Source organism: Lissotriton vulgaris, chromosome 1_1 (genome assembly GCF_964263255.1).
Source record: "Lissotriton vulgaris chromosome 1_1, aLisVul1.2, whole genome shotgun sequence".
Lineage (NCBI taxonomy): Eukaryota > Metazoa > Chordata > Amphibia > Caudata > Salamandridae > Lissotriton > Lissotriton vulgaris.
In genome coordinates, this window is record NC_141685.1 from 231,271,679 (window position 1) to 231,285,909 (window position 14,231).

At 44.0% G+C, this 14,231-nt stretch overlaps 10 non-coding genes across 10 annotated transcripts; all 10 read left to right on the forward strand.

The window, feature by feature from the left end:
- Window positions 1–413: 413 nt before the first annotated feature.
- On the forward strand, window positions 414–485 carry TRNAD-GUC (transfer RNA aspartic acid (anticodon GUC)). Its single transcript has one exon. It is a non-coding gene; the product is annotated as a tRNA-Asp (tRNA).
- Window positions 486–1,122: 637 nt separating this feature from the next.
- Window positions 1,123–1,194, forward strand: TRNAD-GUC (transfer RNA aspartic acid (anticodon GUC)). The gene has a single exon. It is a non-coding gene; the product is annotated as a tRNA-Asp (tRNA).
- A 629-nt stretch (window positions 1,195–1,823) lies between these two features.
- On the forward strand, window positions 1,824–1,895 carry TRNAD-GUC (transfer RNA aspartic acid (anticodon GUC)). Its single transcript has one exon. It is a non-coding gene; the product is annotated as a tRNA-Asp (tRNA).
- A 631-nt stretch (window positions 1,896–2,526) lies between these two features.
- On the forward strand, window positions 2,527–2,598 carry TRNAD-GUC (transfer RNA aspartic acid (anticodon GUC)). The gene has a single exon. It is a non-coding gene; the product is annotated as a tRNA-Asp (tRNA).
- A 627-nt stretch (window positions 2,599–3,225) lies between these two features.
- On the forward strand, window positions 3,226–3,297 carry TRNAD-GUC (transfer RNA aspartic acid (anticodon GUC)). Its single transcript has one exon. It is a non-coding gene; the product is annotated as a tRNA-Asp (tRNA).
- A 631-nt stretch (window positions 3,298–3,928) lies between these two features.
- On the forward strand, window positions 3,929–4,000 carry TRNAD-GUC (transfer RNA aspartic acid (anticodon GUC)). The gene has a single exon. It is a non-coding gene; the product is annotated as a tRNA-Asp (tRNA).
- A 627-nt stretch (window positions 4,001–4,627) lies between these two features.
- Window positions 4,628–4,699, forward strand: TRNAD-GUC (transfer RNA aspartic acid (anticodon GUC)). The gene has a single exon. It is a non-coding gene; the product is annotated as a tRNA-Asp (tRNA).
- Window positions 4,700–5,324: 625 nt separating this feature from the next.
- TRNAD-GUC (transfer RNA aspartic acid (anticodon GUC)) lies at window positions 5,325–5,396 on the forward strand. The gene has a single exon. It is a non-coding gene; the product is annotated as a tRNA-Asp (tRNA).
- A 635-nt stretch (window positions 5,397–6,031) lies between these two features.
- TRNAD-GUC (transfer RNA aspartic acid (anticodon GUC)) lies at window positions 6,032–6,103 on the forward strand. Its single transcript has one exon. It is a non-coding gene; the product is annotated as a tRNA-Asp (tRNA).
- Window positions 6,104–13,622: 7,519 nt separating this feature from the next.
- Window positions 13,623–13,694, forward strand: TRNAD-GUC (transfer RNA aspartic acid (anticodon GUC)). Its single transcript has one exon. It is a non-coding gene; the product is annotated as a tRNA-Asp (tRNA).
- The last annotated feature ends 537 nt before the right edge of the window (window positions 13,695–14,231 follow it).

Below are 14,231 nucleotides of genomic sequence, written 5' to 3' on the forward strand. Positions count from 1 at the left end.
AAAATGAGATGAAGCAGTGGTGAATCCTAGGCCGCTGTTCCACTCGATTTGCACGATTTACAAGTAGAATGACTGCTTTTGGTTAGTAGTGACCCCTGGTGGCTAATAGTTATAAGCTGCAAATGGTAAAGTGAGCTGAATATATATATATATATATATATATATATAAATATATATATTGATGAATAGAAAGATAGCTAGATAGACAGATCGATAGATATTTATTTCAATGAAATAATTTCTTCATAAAACTAATTGTTTTTGGCTAGGAATTTCTGTATTGTAATAATTTAGGAAAAAAGATTACTTGTCCTAACCAAAAGCAGCAATTCTGCCTATTACAATACTGAGAATTGATCGAGGGCATGCCTTAACCCCAAGGAGGTGAGCACTGTTTAACTGAAGCCAATAAGTCCTCGTTAGTATAGTGGTCAGTATCCCCGCCTGTCACGCGGGAGACCGGGGTTCAATTCCCCGACGGGGAGGAGATTCCTTTTATTCACACAATTAAATAAAATGATGTACTTTCTAACATTGTAAAATATATCTGTCATTATCCTTGCCTATTCCGATTGAGAAAAAAGGTTGAATTCACTGATGGCCAAAATGCTTACTGATGTGTTAACTGAAATTCAGAATATGCTCTGAATATTTCAGCATGCACAGGCGTACCATCAAAACCAATTTACGTCTACAATCTGTTGGAAAATGAGATGAAGCAGTGGTGAATCCTAGGCCGCTGTTCCACTCAATTGGCACGATTTACAAGTAGAATGACTGCTTTTGGTTAGGAGTGACCCCTGGTGGCTAATAGTTATAAGCTGCAAATGGTAAAGTGAGCTGATTATATATATATATATATATATATATATATATAAATATATATATTGATGAATAGAAAGATAGCTAGATAGACAGATCGATAGATATTTATTTCAATGAAATAATTTCTTCATAAAACTAATTGTTTTTGGCTAGGAATTTCTGTATTGTAATAATTTAGGAAAAAAGATTACTTGTCCTAACCAAAAGCAGCAATTCTGCCTATTACAATACTGAGAATTGATCGAGGGCATGCCTTAACCCCAGGGAGATGAGCACTGTTTAACTGAAGCCAATAAGTCCTCGTTAGTATAGTGGTCAGTATCCCCGCCTGTCACGCGGGAGACCGGGGTTCAATTCCCCGACGGGGAGGAGATTCCTTTTATTCACACAATTAAATAAAATGATGTACTTTCTAACATTGTAAAATATATCTGTCATTATCCTTGCCTATTCCGATTGAGAAAAAAGGTTGAATTCACTGATGGCCAAAATGCTTACTGATGTGTTAACTGAAATTCAGAATATGCTCTGAATATTTCAGCATGCACAGGCGTACCATCAAAACCAATTTACGTCTACAATCTGTTGGAAAATGAGATGAAGCAGTGGTGAATCCTAGGCCGCTGTTCCACTCGATTTGCACGATTTACAAGTAGAATGACTGCTTTTGGTTAGTAGTGACCCCTGGTGGCTAATAGTTATAAGCTGCAAATGGTAAAGTGAGCTGATTATATATATATATATATATATATAAATATATATATTGATGAATAGAAAGATAGCTAGATAGACAGATCGATAGATATTTATTTCAATGAAATAATTTCTTCATAAAACTAATTGTTTTTGGCTAGGAATTTCTGTATTGTAATAATTTAGGAAAAAAGATTACTTGTCCTAACCAAAAGCAGCAATTCTGCCTATTACAATACTGAGAATTGATCGAGGGCATGCCTTAACCCCAGGGAGATGAGCACTGTTTAACTGAAGCCAATAAGTCCTCGTTAGTATAGTGGTCAGTATCCCCGCCTGTCACGCGGGAGACCGGGGTTCAATTCCCCGACGGGGAGGAGATTCCTTTTATTCACACAATTAAATAAAATGATGTACTTTCTAACATTGTAAAATATATCTGTCATTATCCTTGCCTATTCCGATTGAGAAAAAAGGTTGAATTCACTGATGGCCAAAATGCTTACTGATGTGTTAACTGAAATTCAGAATATGCTCTGAATATTTCAGCATGCACAGGCGTACCATCAAAACCAATTTACGTCTACAATCTGTTGGAAAATGAGATGAAGCAGTGGTGAATCCTAGGCCGCTGTTCCACTCGATTTGCACGATTTACAAGTAGAATGACTGCTTTTGGTTAGTAGTGACCCCTGGTGGCTAATAGTTATAAGCTGCAAATGGTAAAGTGAGCTGAATATATATATATATATATATATATATAAATATATATATTGATGAATAGAAAGATAGCTAGATAGACAGATCGATAGATATTTATTTCAATGAAATAATTTCTTCATAAAACTAATTGTTTTTGGCTAGGAATTTCTGTATTGTAATAATTTAGGAAAAAAGATTACTTGTCCTAACCAAAAGCAGCAATTCTGCCTATTACAATACTGAGAATTGATCGAGGGCATGCCTTAACCCCAGGGAGGTGAGCACTGTTTAACTGAAGCCAATAAGTCCTCGTTAGTATAGTGGTCAGTATCCCCGCCTGTCACGCGGGAGACCGGGGTTCAATTCCCCGACGGGGAGGAGATTCCTTTTATTCACACAATTAAATAAAATGATGTACTTTCTAACATTGTAAAATATATCTGTCATTATCCTTGCCTATTCCGATTGAGAAAAAAGGTTGAATTCACTGATGGCCAAAATGCTTACTGATGTGTTAACTGAAATTCAGAATATGCTCTGAATATTTCAGCATGCACAGGCGTACCATCAAAACCAATTTACGTCTACAATCTGTTGGAAAATGAGATGAAGCAGTGGTGAATCCTAGGCCGCTGTTCCACTCGATTTGCACGATTTACAAGTAGAATGACTGCTTTTGGTTAGTAGTGACCCCTGGTGGCTAATAGTTATAAGCTGCAAATGGTAAAGTGAGCTGATTATATATATATATATATATATAAATATATATATTGATGAATAGAAAGATAGCTAGATAGACAGATCGATAGATATTTATTTCAATGAAATAATTTCTTCATAAAACTAATTGTTTTTGGCTAGGAATTTCTGTATTGTAATAATTTAGGAAAAAAGATTACTTGTCCTAACCAAAAGCAGCAATTCTGCCTATTACAATACTGAGAATTGATCGAGGGCATGCCTTAACCCCAGGGAGGTGAGCACTGTTTAACTGAAGCCAATAAGTCCTCGTTAGTATAGTGGTCAGTATCCCCGCCTGTCACGCGGGAGACCGGGGTTCAATTCCCCGACGGGGAGGAGATTCCTTTTATTCACACAATTAAATAAAATGATGTACTTTCTAACATTGTAAAATATATCTGTCATTATCCTTGCCTATTCCGATTGAGAAAAAAGGTTGAATTCACTGATGGCCAAAATGCTTACTGATGTGTTAACTGAAATTCAGAATATGCTCTGAATATTTCAGCATGCACAGGCGTACCATCAAAACCAATTTACGTCTACAATCTGTTGGAAAATGAGATGAAGCAGTGGTGAATCCTAGGCCGCTGTTCCACTCGATTTGCACGATTTACAAGTAGAATGACTGCTTTTGGTTAGTAGTGACCCCTGGTGGCTAATAGTTATAAGCTGCAAATGGTAAAGTGAGATGATTATATATATATATATATATATATATAAATATATATATTGATGAATAGAAAGATAGCTAGATAGACAGATCGATAGATATTTATTTCAATGAAATAATTTCTTCATAAAACTAATTGTTTTTGGCTAGGAATTTCTGTATTGTAATAATTTAGGAAAAAAGATTACTTGTCCTAACCAAAAGCAGCAATTCTGCCTATTACAATACTGAGAATTGATCGAGGGCATGCCTTAACCCCAGGGAGATGAGCACTGTTTAACTGAAGCCAATAAGTCCTCGTTAGTATAGTGGTCAGTATCCCCGCCTGTCACGCGGGAGACCGGGGTTCAATTCCCCGACGGGGAGGAGATTCCTTTTATTCACACAATTAAATAAAATGATGTACTTTCTAACATTGTAAAATATATCTGTCATTATCCTTGCCTATTCCGATTGAGAAAAAAGGTTGAATTCACTGATGGCCAAAATGCTTACTGATGTGTTAACTGAAATTCAGAATATGCTCTGAATATTTCAGCATGCACAGGCGTACCATCAAAACCAATTTACGTCTACAATCTGTTGGAAAATGAGATGAAGCAGTGGTGAATCCTAGGCCGCTGTTCCACTCGATTTGCACGATTTACAAGTAGAATGACTGCTTTTGGTTAGTAGTGACCCCTGGTGGCTAATAGTTATAAGCTGCAAATGGTAAAGTGAGCTGATTATATATATATATATATATATAAATATATATATTGATGAATAGAAAGATAGCTAGATAGACAGATCGATAGATATTTATTTCAATGAAATAATTTCTTCATAAAACTAATTGTTTTTGGCTAGGAATTTCTGTATTGTAATAATTTAGGAAAAAAGATTACTTGTCCTAACCAAAAGCAGCAATTCTGCCTATTACAATACTGAGAATTGATCGAGGGCATGCCTTAACCCCAGGGAGGTGAGCACTGTTTAACTGAAGCCAATAAGTCCTCGTTAGTATAGTGGTCAGTATCCCCGCCTGTCACGCGGGAGACCGGGGTTCAATTCCCCGACGGGGAGGAGATTCCTTTTATTCACACAATTAAATAAAATGATGTACTTTCTAACATTGTAAAATATATCTGTCATTATCCTTGCCTATTCCGATTGAGAAAAAAGGTTGAATTCACTGATGGCCAAAATGCTTACTGATGTGTTAACTGAAATTCAGAATATGCTCTGAATATTTCAGCATGCACAGGCGTACCATCAAAACCAATTTACGTCTACAATCTGTTGGAAAATTAGATGAAGCAGTGGTGAATCCTAGGCCGCTGTTCCACTCAATTGGCACGATTTACAAGTAGAATGACTGCTTTTGGTTAGGAGTGACCCCTGGTGGCTAATAGTTATAAGCTGCAAATGGTAAAGTGAGCTGATTATATATATATATATATATAAATATATATATTGATGAATAGAAAGATAGCTAGATAGACAGATCGATAGATATTTATTTCAATGAAATAATTTCTTCATAAAACTAATTGTTTTTGGCTAGGAATTTCTGTATTGTAATAATTTAGGAAAAAAGATTACTTGTCCTAACCAAAAGCAGCAATTCTGCCTATTACAATACTGAGAATTGATCGAGGGCATGCCTTAACCCCAGGGAGATGAGCACTGTTTAACTGAAGCCAATAAGTCCTCGTTAGTATAGTGGTCAGTATCCCCGCCTGTCACGCGGGAGACCGGGGTTCAATTCCCCGACGGGGAGGAGATTCCTTTTATTCACACAATTAAATAAAATGATGTACTTTCTAACATTGTAAAATATATCTGTCATTATCCTTGCCTATTCCGATTGAGAAAAAAGGTTGAATTCACTGATGGCCAAAATGCTTACTGATGTGTTAACTGAAATTCAGAATATGCTCTGAATATTTCAGCATGCACAGGCGTACCATCAAAACCAATTTACGTCTACAATCTGTTGGAAAATGAGATGAAGCAGTGGTGAATCCTAGGCCGCTGTTCCACTCGATTTGCACGATTTACAAGTAGAATGACTGCTTTTGGTTAGTAGTGACCCCTGGTGGCTAATAGTTATAAGCTGCAAATGGTAAAGTGAGCTGATTATATATATATATATATATATATATATATAAATATATATATTGATGAATAGAAAGATAGCTAGATAGACAGATCGATAGATATTTATTTCAATGAAATAATTTCTTCATAAAACTAATTGTTTTTGGCTAGGAATTTCTGTATTGTAATAATTTAGGAAAAAAGATTACTTGTCCTAACCAAAAGCAGCAATTCTGCCTATTACAATACTGAGAATTGATCGAGGGCATGCCTTAACCCCAGGGAGGTGAGCACTGTTTAACTGAAGCCAATAAGTCCTCGTTAGTATAGTGGTCAGTATCCCCGCCTGTCACGCGGGAGACCGGGGTTCAATTCCCCGACGGGGAGGAGATTCCTTTTATTCACACAATTAAATAAAATGATGTACTTTCTAACATTGTAAAATATATCTGTCATTATCCTTGCCTATTCCGATTGAGAAAAAAGGTTGAATTCACTGATGGCCAAAATGCTTACTGATGTGTTAACTGAAATTCAGAATATGCTCTGAATATTTCAGCATGCACAGGCGTACCATCAAAACCAATTTACGTCTACAATCTGTTGGAAAATGAGATGAAGCAGTGGTGAATCCTAGGCCGCTGTTCCACTCGATTTGCACGATTTACAAGTAGAATGACTGCTTTTGGTTAGTAGTGACCCCTGGTGGCTAATAGTTATAAGCTGCAAATGGAAAGGGGCGACCACTCGGTCCCCCCGAACGTATGGCTGAGTGCCTCGATCCCCCCGGGAAGCCATTTTTGGGCGGGAGGCGCGTCTCGGCTGGTATGCCCGAAGCGGCGTAGCCGGGGCGCGCTTTTTCCCGCCCTAGAATGGGCTGGCCTAGACACCGACGCAGCCGGCCACGCCCTCGGGGCGGGCAGGGGCGGGTTTTTCGCCCACCCTGAAGACGGATAAAAGAAGGCGCAAGACCAGAAGACGTCCTCTTGTTCTTGTGCTCCGAAGCTGCACCCCCTCGCTACACGTGAGCTCGGGACGGAACGAAGAGCCAATTTTGAGCGTTTTGATCTTTTTCTTTGTCTTCTAGATACTTCCTCGGAGAGATGCCCAAGAAAGGCGCAAAAAGAATGACGACCGAACAGATGGTGCGGGCCCTTTGCAAAGAAGTGTCCGACATAAAGAAACGGTTGGCGGAGCGAGATGGGGAGGAGGGTTCGGGCACCCCGCCGGCTGGAGGGAGACCTAAGAGGCCGAGAAAGGTTCCAGCCGGTGGGGCCGTCCCGGTTCCCTCTGCCCCGCTCGAGGCGCCGACCCCAGTACCGATGGAGGGGAATCCAATCCCCGTTGTCGTCACCCCGACATCCAAGGAAGACATGCCCCCCGAGCTGGCAGCACAGCTAGCAGCATGGTTGGGGGATAGTAGTGATGGCGCCACGGCTGCCGAAGCACAGGCGCTGATAAAAGGGCTTCGTGAGAAGAAAGAGGCAGCTAGAGTGGCTACGCCGTTGGCGGGGATAGACAAGTCGCAATCGGCAGAAGCTGCGTCCGGTGCAGGTAAGCGGCCATTGCCGATTGCAAGGGACGAGTCAGCACCCTCTCGTAGAGAGAGATTAGGACAACATGTACCTTTAGCTATAAAAGAAAAGATCTGGGCGGGGGAGTACGTGAATATTTTTTCCCTGCTTGTTGATCATTATGATGTGGAGCATGTAAAAAGCCAGAAGGACTTAATGCATCCGAGTGTTTGGCGCGCAAAGATGGCCGCCTTTAAGGTCAATGAGAACATTGGCAACTGGGGCAATGCATGGGGTATTTTCACATCAATTTTGGGGGAACGTAGGCCCGAGTTGCTTCCTGAGTTTCCCGTTTATCAATCACGAATTATGGGTTACTCGACAGCGTATCAAGGTAACCATTGGTTTTGTTATGACAATTTGTTCAGGAAAGAAAAGGAACATAACAAGAGTTTGACTTGGGATTGTTACGATTCTTTAACATGGGATAAAATGAAAGAATCGGGAATGTTAAGAATGCCATTGGTCGGGAGCACTGTTGTTGATTACTCCCGCCAAAATGTGGGGACGCCCTTTCGACCAAGTACGAGCACCGACGACCAGTCGAGGCCCGCAGGCAATACAGGTAGAAAGGGTTTCTGTTTTAATTTTAACAAGGGGAAGTGTACCAGGCCTCCGGGATCGTGTAAATTCAAACATGAGTGTAGTACGTGTGGGTCGTCCCATCCTGAGTCATCGTGCAGAGCCAGAACGAGTGAGAATGGGGGTAAGGGAGGCGCCAAACAGGTCTAAACTAGGCCGAGGGGCGCCTTTACCAACCCCGATTGATACCTTGGCAATGATTCCCTGGCTCAGCGAATACCCGGATCGTACTTCTGCCGGGGTGCTGCGGAACGGTTTTACACATGGTTTCCGCATCCCGGTAGGGGACTTTCAGGGTGTAGGGATGTGCAAAAATCAACTTTCCGTTTTACAACATGCATCTGTAGTGCAAGAAAAAATTCAGAAAGAGGTTAGCCGGGGACGGGTCGCCGGCCCGTTTAGTGAGCCCCCGGTACCGGATTTCGTTTGTTCTCCGTTAGGGGTGGTCCCCAAGAAAGACCCGGGTGAGTTTCGTTTGATTCATAATCTATCTGCTCCATATGGTCTTTCGGTGAACGACGCAATTGAGCCAGAAGTTTGTTCGGTGCGATACGCATCTTTTGATGAGGCGGTAGCCATCTTGAATCGCCTGGGGCACGGGACGTTGATGGCGAAATCTGATATCGAGTCAGCGTTCCGGTTGCTTCCGGTACACCCAGACGATCAGCGTCTTCTGGGATTCGGGTTCCAGGGGTCATTTTACATGGATAGGTGTATGCCAATGGGATGCTCTATATCATGTGCTTACTTTGAGAAATTCAGTACTTTCCTGCAATGGGTGTTCACTAAGAAAACGGGTTTCCGAAATGTAATGCACTACCTTGACGATTTTCTGTTCCTTGGCCCCGCCGGTACTCCCGAATGTGCCCGGGCCTTAGCTGAATTCTGTGTGTTAATGGATCATCTTGGCGTGCCGTTGGCACCAGGTAAAACTATGGGTCCCACGACTTGCCTCGAGTTTTTGGGGATCGAGTTGGACTCAAGGGAGGGGTGCTTCCGTTTACCAGCTAGCAAAGTGTCGAAATTCAGGGCAGCCCTCCAAGTATGTTTAAAGGCATCCAAAGTTACACTGCATCAGTTGCAACAGTTAGTGGGAAAGTTGAACTTTGCCTTGAGGGTGATACCAATGGCTCGCCCCTTTTCCCGCTCAATTGCCCAAGCAATGGTTGGCTTAAAGGAGGGTCATCATCGCACAAGGTTATCGGCCGAGGTCCGCCAGGACATGCGGATTTGGTTAGCATTCTTGGCGGACTTCAATGGCCGGGTCGTCTGGAACAAGCCAGCCGTCTCCTCTGAAGAGCTTGGGCTATGGACAGATTCAGCAGGAAGCGTAGGTTTTGGCGCCATCTTCGGCACGAAATGGTCGGCACAAAAGTGGCCCCTATGGTGGCACGAGAAGGGGCTGACAAGTAACATCGCTTTCCTCGAACTATTTCCCATTCTGGTGGCCCTGAGAACCTGGCCAGAAGGGTTCAGAGATCATTCTGTTGTGTTCTGGTCCGATAATATGACCGTGGTAGAATGCATCAATAGTCAGGCAGCCCGTTGTAAGTTGATTTTGAGGCTCCTCAAAGAAATTGTCTTACTGTGTATGCAACTGAACGTAGTATTCAGAGCAAAACATGTCCCAGGGGTGATGAATCAGGCTGCTGATGCACTGTCTCGTTTTCACATGCAGGCTTTCTCGGGTTTCCTTCCTTCAGCGGACCCGGAGCCGGCACCCTTCCCCGAAGCTCTCTGGTCTCTCGGTGCCCCGAACTTCGTCACCTCGTGGGAGAGAGTCTAGCACCCAGGACAAGGAAGGCATATGAAGGGGCGTTCCAGGCCTATTTAGCCTTTTTGGGGGCAGAGAGAGGAGGACTTTGGGGTCAGGAGGAGTTGGTAGTACTTTTTCTGATGTCCTTACGTAGGGCTGGGAAATCGGTGGCTACGGCCCAAAGGCATCGTGCCGCCATTTCCTTTGTTGCCAGGGCCCATGGCATCCTGGACCCAACAGCGTCTTTCACGGTACAAAAAGCGCTACGTGGGTGGCAACGTCTAGAGGGTCGCAGAGTAGATGTACGACGACCGATAGGTCTAGACAGGTTGTCCCAGTTACTGGTCACGCTCCCGAACACATGCTCGTCCCCGTTCGAGACCTGTTTGTTCCGGACTGCATTTACGCTGGCATTTCACGGGGCTATGAGAGTTAGTGAGCTGGTTGCAAGGAACAAACGGGACGTGACGGGGGGCTTGTGCAGGGAGCATGTCCAGATCAGGGGTGACGCGATGATTGTCTCCTTTCTCAGGTCCAAGACTGACCAAGATGGGAGAGGGGACTGCACGATCATCCGCAGGAACCCCGACTCATCCATGTGTCCGGTACAGTGCTTAGAAGATTACCTAGCACGAAGGGTGGCATCATGGGGAGGGACATTGTTGAGGCATGCAGACGCCACCCCGCTGACGAGGTTTCAGTTTCAACGGGTGCTTGCAATGGCCATTGCCGCAGCGGGCTTGGACCCGGGCGAATTTGGGACCCACTCCTTTCATAGGGGCTGCCACTGAAGCTACAGCCAGAGGTCTTAATGTAGAACAAGTGAAACGTGTGGGGCGCTGGTCCTCCAATTGTTATAAGAGGTACGTGCGATTGCACATGTTGTGAAACTGTAATCTTGTACTCACGCCTCTTGTCTTTGTTTGTTTCCAGTTGCGCAAGCCTACGCGGCAGGGCAGACTGAGCAGTCGACCCAACACCAGGTCAGCGGTCGCACGTCACCGGCTGTGAGGAAGGAGGTTTGGGTCGTGGGCCACTCATACGTGAGACGGGCTGCAGACGTATTCAAAGCAGGTGACATGGTTCACGTACCTGAGGAATACGGGTACAGAGTGTCCTTCTACGGAAGGGGCGGTCTCTGTATTGACCAGTTTCAGGAATTTTTTGAGGGCTTGTTAGAGCGGATGAGGTCACCGCCGTCCATAGTCATAGTGCATTTGGGGGGCAATGATCTGGTCACCACCGGTAGACGACTTCTCCTGGAGGCTATGCTTTCCACGGTAAGTTGGTTAGCGAGGAGAGTTCCGGGGTGCCTAATCGCATGGTCTCATATGATCCCACGAAAAGTGTGGCGGGGGGCTATCTCGATCCCTGCTTTGAATCATTCTGTTAGAAAATTGAATAACAAAGTGAGTAGGTTGTTCCGTTCCAAGGCATTGCATTCGATCTCGCATAATGGTATTAATGATGACAGTATGTATCTGGGGGATGGTGTGCATTTGTCGAGGGCGGGGAATGAGTTACTCATAGGAGACTTCCTAGCCTGGTTAAAATCTTTGGAACATGACCTTTAGGTAGGAGTTTTGTGGGGGGTCCGGATAGCCGGTCAACTATCCGGACCTGTGGCGGTAAGGTCATGATCGGTGAGCACTAATTGGTAGATCCCTATGAGTGGGCGTCACCCAACACGGATGGGAGCGCTCGGGAGAGGTGGCCATTGGCCCCTCAGTGGGGAGGCGGTCCCGTCTAAGGGCGGGTCGCCGGAAGTAAAGGAAAGGCGGTCAAGGCCCCTTCCTTTGTAGGAGGGGTTACAGCCCCCTCCTGGGGAATTTCCCGGGGCCAGGGTCATCTGCGACGGCAGATGCGGTAAGTTGTGTGGGGTGGGGAGAGGTCAACGATACCTTCTAGATACCACACACAAGTGTTCGAACGACCTTTAAATGGCGTCGAGTCTTAAGGGCCCCCGTCAAGTCAAGGGAAATTGTTAGTAGTTGCACTTGAGGTAAGCCTCTGTGCTGTCGCCCCTCCCAAGTGGGAGGGGTAAGTCTGGTTAGGGATCTTGACACCGGTTATGACCTTGCCGTTGGCCCTTAAACGTTAGGATGTACAATTTCAGTGTTCTTAGAGAATGTTTTGTAGGATGCTAGTTCGGCTAGGAGAACCTCTGTATTAGAGATTATGTTAAGGTTAGCCAAACATCGTAATGTGATAATGAAATTGTACATAACATGAAAACGTTTAATGTTTTAATTTTGTTTTAATAAATACGGCCGGGATGGTCACTCCATCCCACATCCAAAAACTTTGAGAACTGTTTCCGGTTTCCCTCCTTTTGGGGATTGTGTTGAGAGGGGGTGGCGGGTATCTCAGCCATATGGAAAGGGGCGACCACTCGGTCCCCCCGAACGTATGGCTGAGTGCCTCGATCCCCCCGGGAAGCCATTTTTGGGCGGGAGGCGCGTCTCGGCTGGTATGCCCGAAGCGGCGTAGCCGGGGCGCGCTTTTTCCCGCCCTAGAATGGGCTGGCCTAGACACCGACGCAGCCGGCCACGCCCTCGGGGCGGGCAGGGGCGGGTTTTTCGCCCACCCTGAAGACGGATAAAAGAAGGCGCAAGACCAGAAGACGTCCTCTTGTTCTTGTGCTCCGAAGCTGCACCCCCTCGCTACACGTGAGCTCGGGACGGAACGAAGAGCCAATTTTGACCCACCCACCAGCCCCTGAGGACAGCAAGTTGTTGTGCAATAAAGTGAAGTTATAAGTTGGTTTTTCCATTTCGTTTACAGGCTGTGACAGTATCAGTTTGTGGTTAATCATAATAAAGTATGGTGAATACAGTCTAGGTTGTTACGATTAAAATGAGTTGATGTAGTGTTGCATTTCTAGCAGGCTCTTTCGGTCGTAGTGACCAATGTTTTCATAGGTTTCAGAATTGTCGTATTTATTTTTGGTAGGCGGTAAGGTCATGATCGGTGAGCACTAATTGGTAGATCCCTATGAGTGGGCGTCACCCAACACGGATGGGAGCGCTCGGGAGAGGTGGCCATTGGCCCCTCAGTGGGGAGGCGGTCCCGTCTAAGGGCGGGTCGCCGGAAGTAAAGGAAAGGCGGTCAAGGCCCCTTCCTTTGTAGGAGGGGTTACAGCCCCCTCCTGGGGAATTTCCCGGGGCCAGGGTCATCTGCGACGGCAGATGCGGTAAGTTGTGTGGGGTGGGGAGAGGTCAACGATACCTTCTAGATACCACACACAAGTGTTCGAACGACCTTTAAATGGCGTCGAGTCTTAAGGGCCCCCGTCAAGTCAAGGGAAATTGTTAGTAGTTGCACTTGAGGTAAGCCTCTGTGCTGTCGCCCCTCCCAAGTGGGAGGGGTAAGTCTGGTTAGGGATCTTGACACCGGTTATGACCTTGCCGTTGGCCCTTAAACGTTAGGATGTACAATTTCAGTGTTCTTAGAGAATGTTTTGTAGGATGCTAGTTCGGCTAGGAGAACCTCTGTATTAGAGATTATGTTAAGGTTAGCCAAACATCGTAATGTGATAATGAAATTGTACATAACATGAAAACGTTTAATGTTTTAATTTTGTTTTAATAAATACGGCCGGGATGGTCACTCCATCCCACATCCAAAAACTTTGAGAACTGTTTCCGGTTTCCCTCCTTTTGGGGATTGTGTTGAGAGGGGGTGGCGGGTATCTCAGCCATATGGTAAAGTGAGCTGATTATATATATATATATATATATATATATATAAATATATATATTGATGAATAGAAAGATAGCTAGATAGACAGATCGATAGATATTTATTTCAATGAAATAATTTCTTCATAAAACTAATTGTTTTTGGCTAGGAATTTCTGTATTGTAATAATTTAGGAAAAAAGATTACTTGTCCTAACCAAAAGCAGCAATTCTGCCTATTACAATACTGAGAATTGATCGAGGGCATGCCTTAACCCCAGGGAGGTGAGCACTGTTTAACTGAAGCCAATAAGTCCTCGTTAGTATAGTGGTCAGTATCCCCGCCTGTCACGCGGGAGACCGGGGTTCAATTCCCCGACGGGGAGGAGATTCCTTTTATTCACACAATTAAATAAAATGATGTACTTTCTAACATTGTAAAATATATCTGTCATTATCCTTGCCTATTCCGATTGAGAAAAAAGGTTGAATTCACTGATGGCCAAAATGCTTACTGATGTGTTAACTGAAATTCAGAATATGCTCTGAATATTTCAGCATGCACAGGCGTACCATCAAAACCAATTTACGTCTACAATCTGTTGGAAAATGAGATGAAGCAGTGGTGAATCCTAGGCCGCTGTTCCACTCGATTGGCACGATTTACAAGTAGAATGACTGCTTTTGGTTAGTAGTGACCCCTGGTGGCTAATAGTTATAAGCTGCAAATGGTAAAGTGAGCTGATTATATATATATATATTGATGAATAGAAAGATAGCTAGATAGACAGATCAATAGATATTTATTTCAATGAAATAATTTCTTCATAAAACTAATTGTTTTTGGCTAGGAATTTCTGTATTGTAATAATTTAGGAAAAAAGATTACTTGTCCTAACCAAAAGCAGCAATTCTGCCTATTA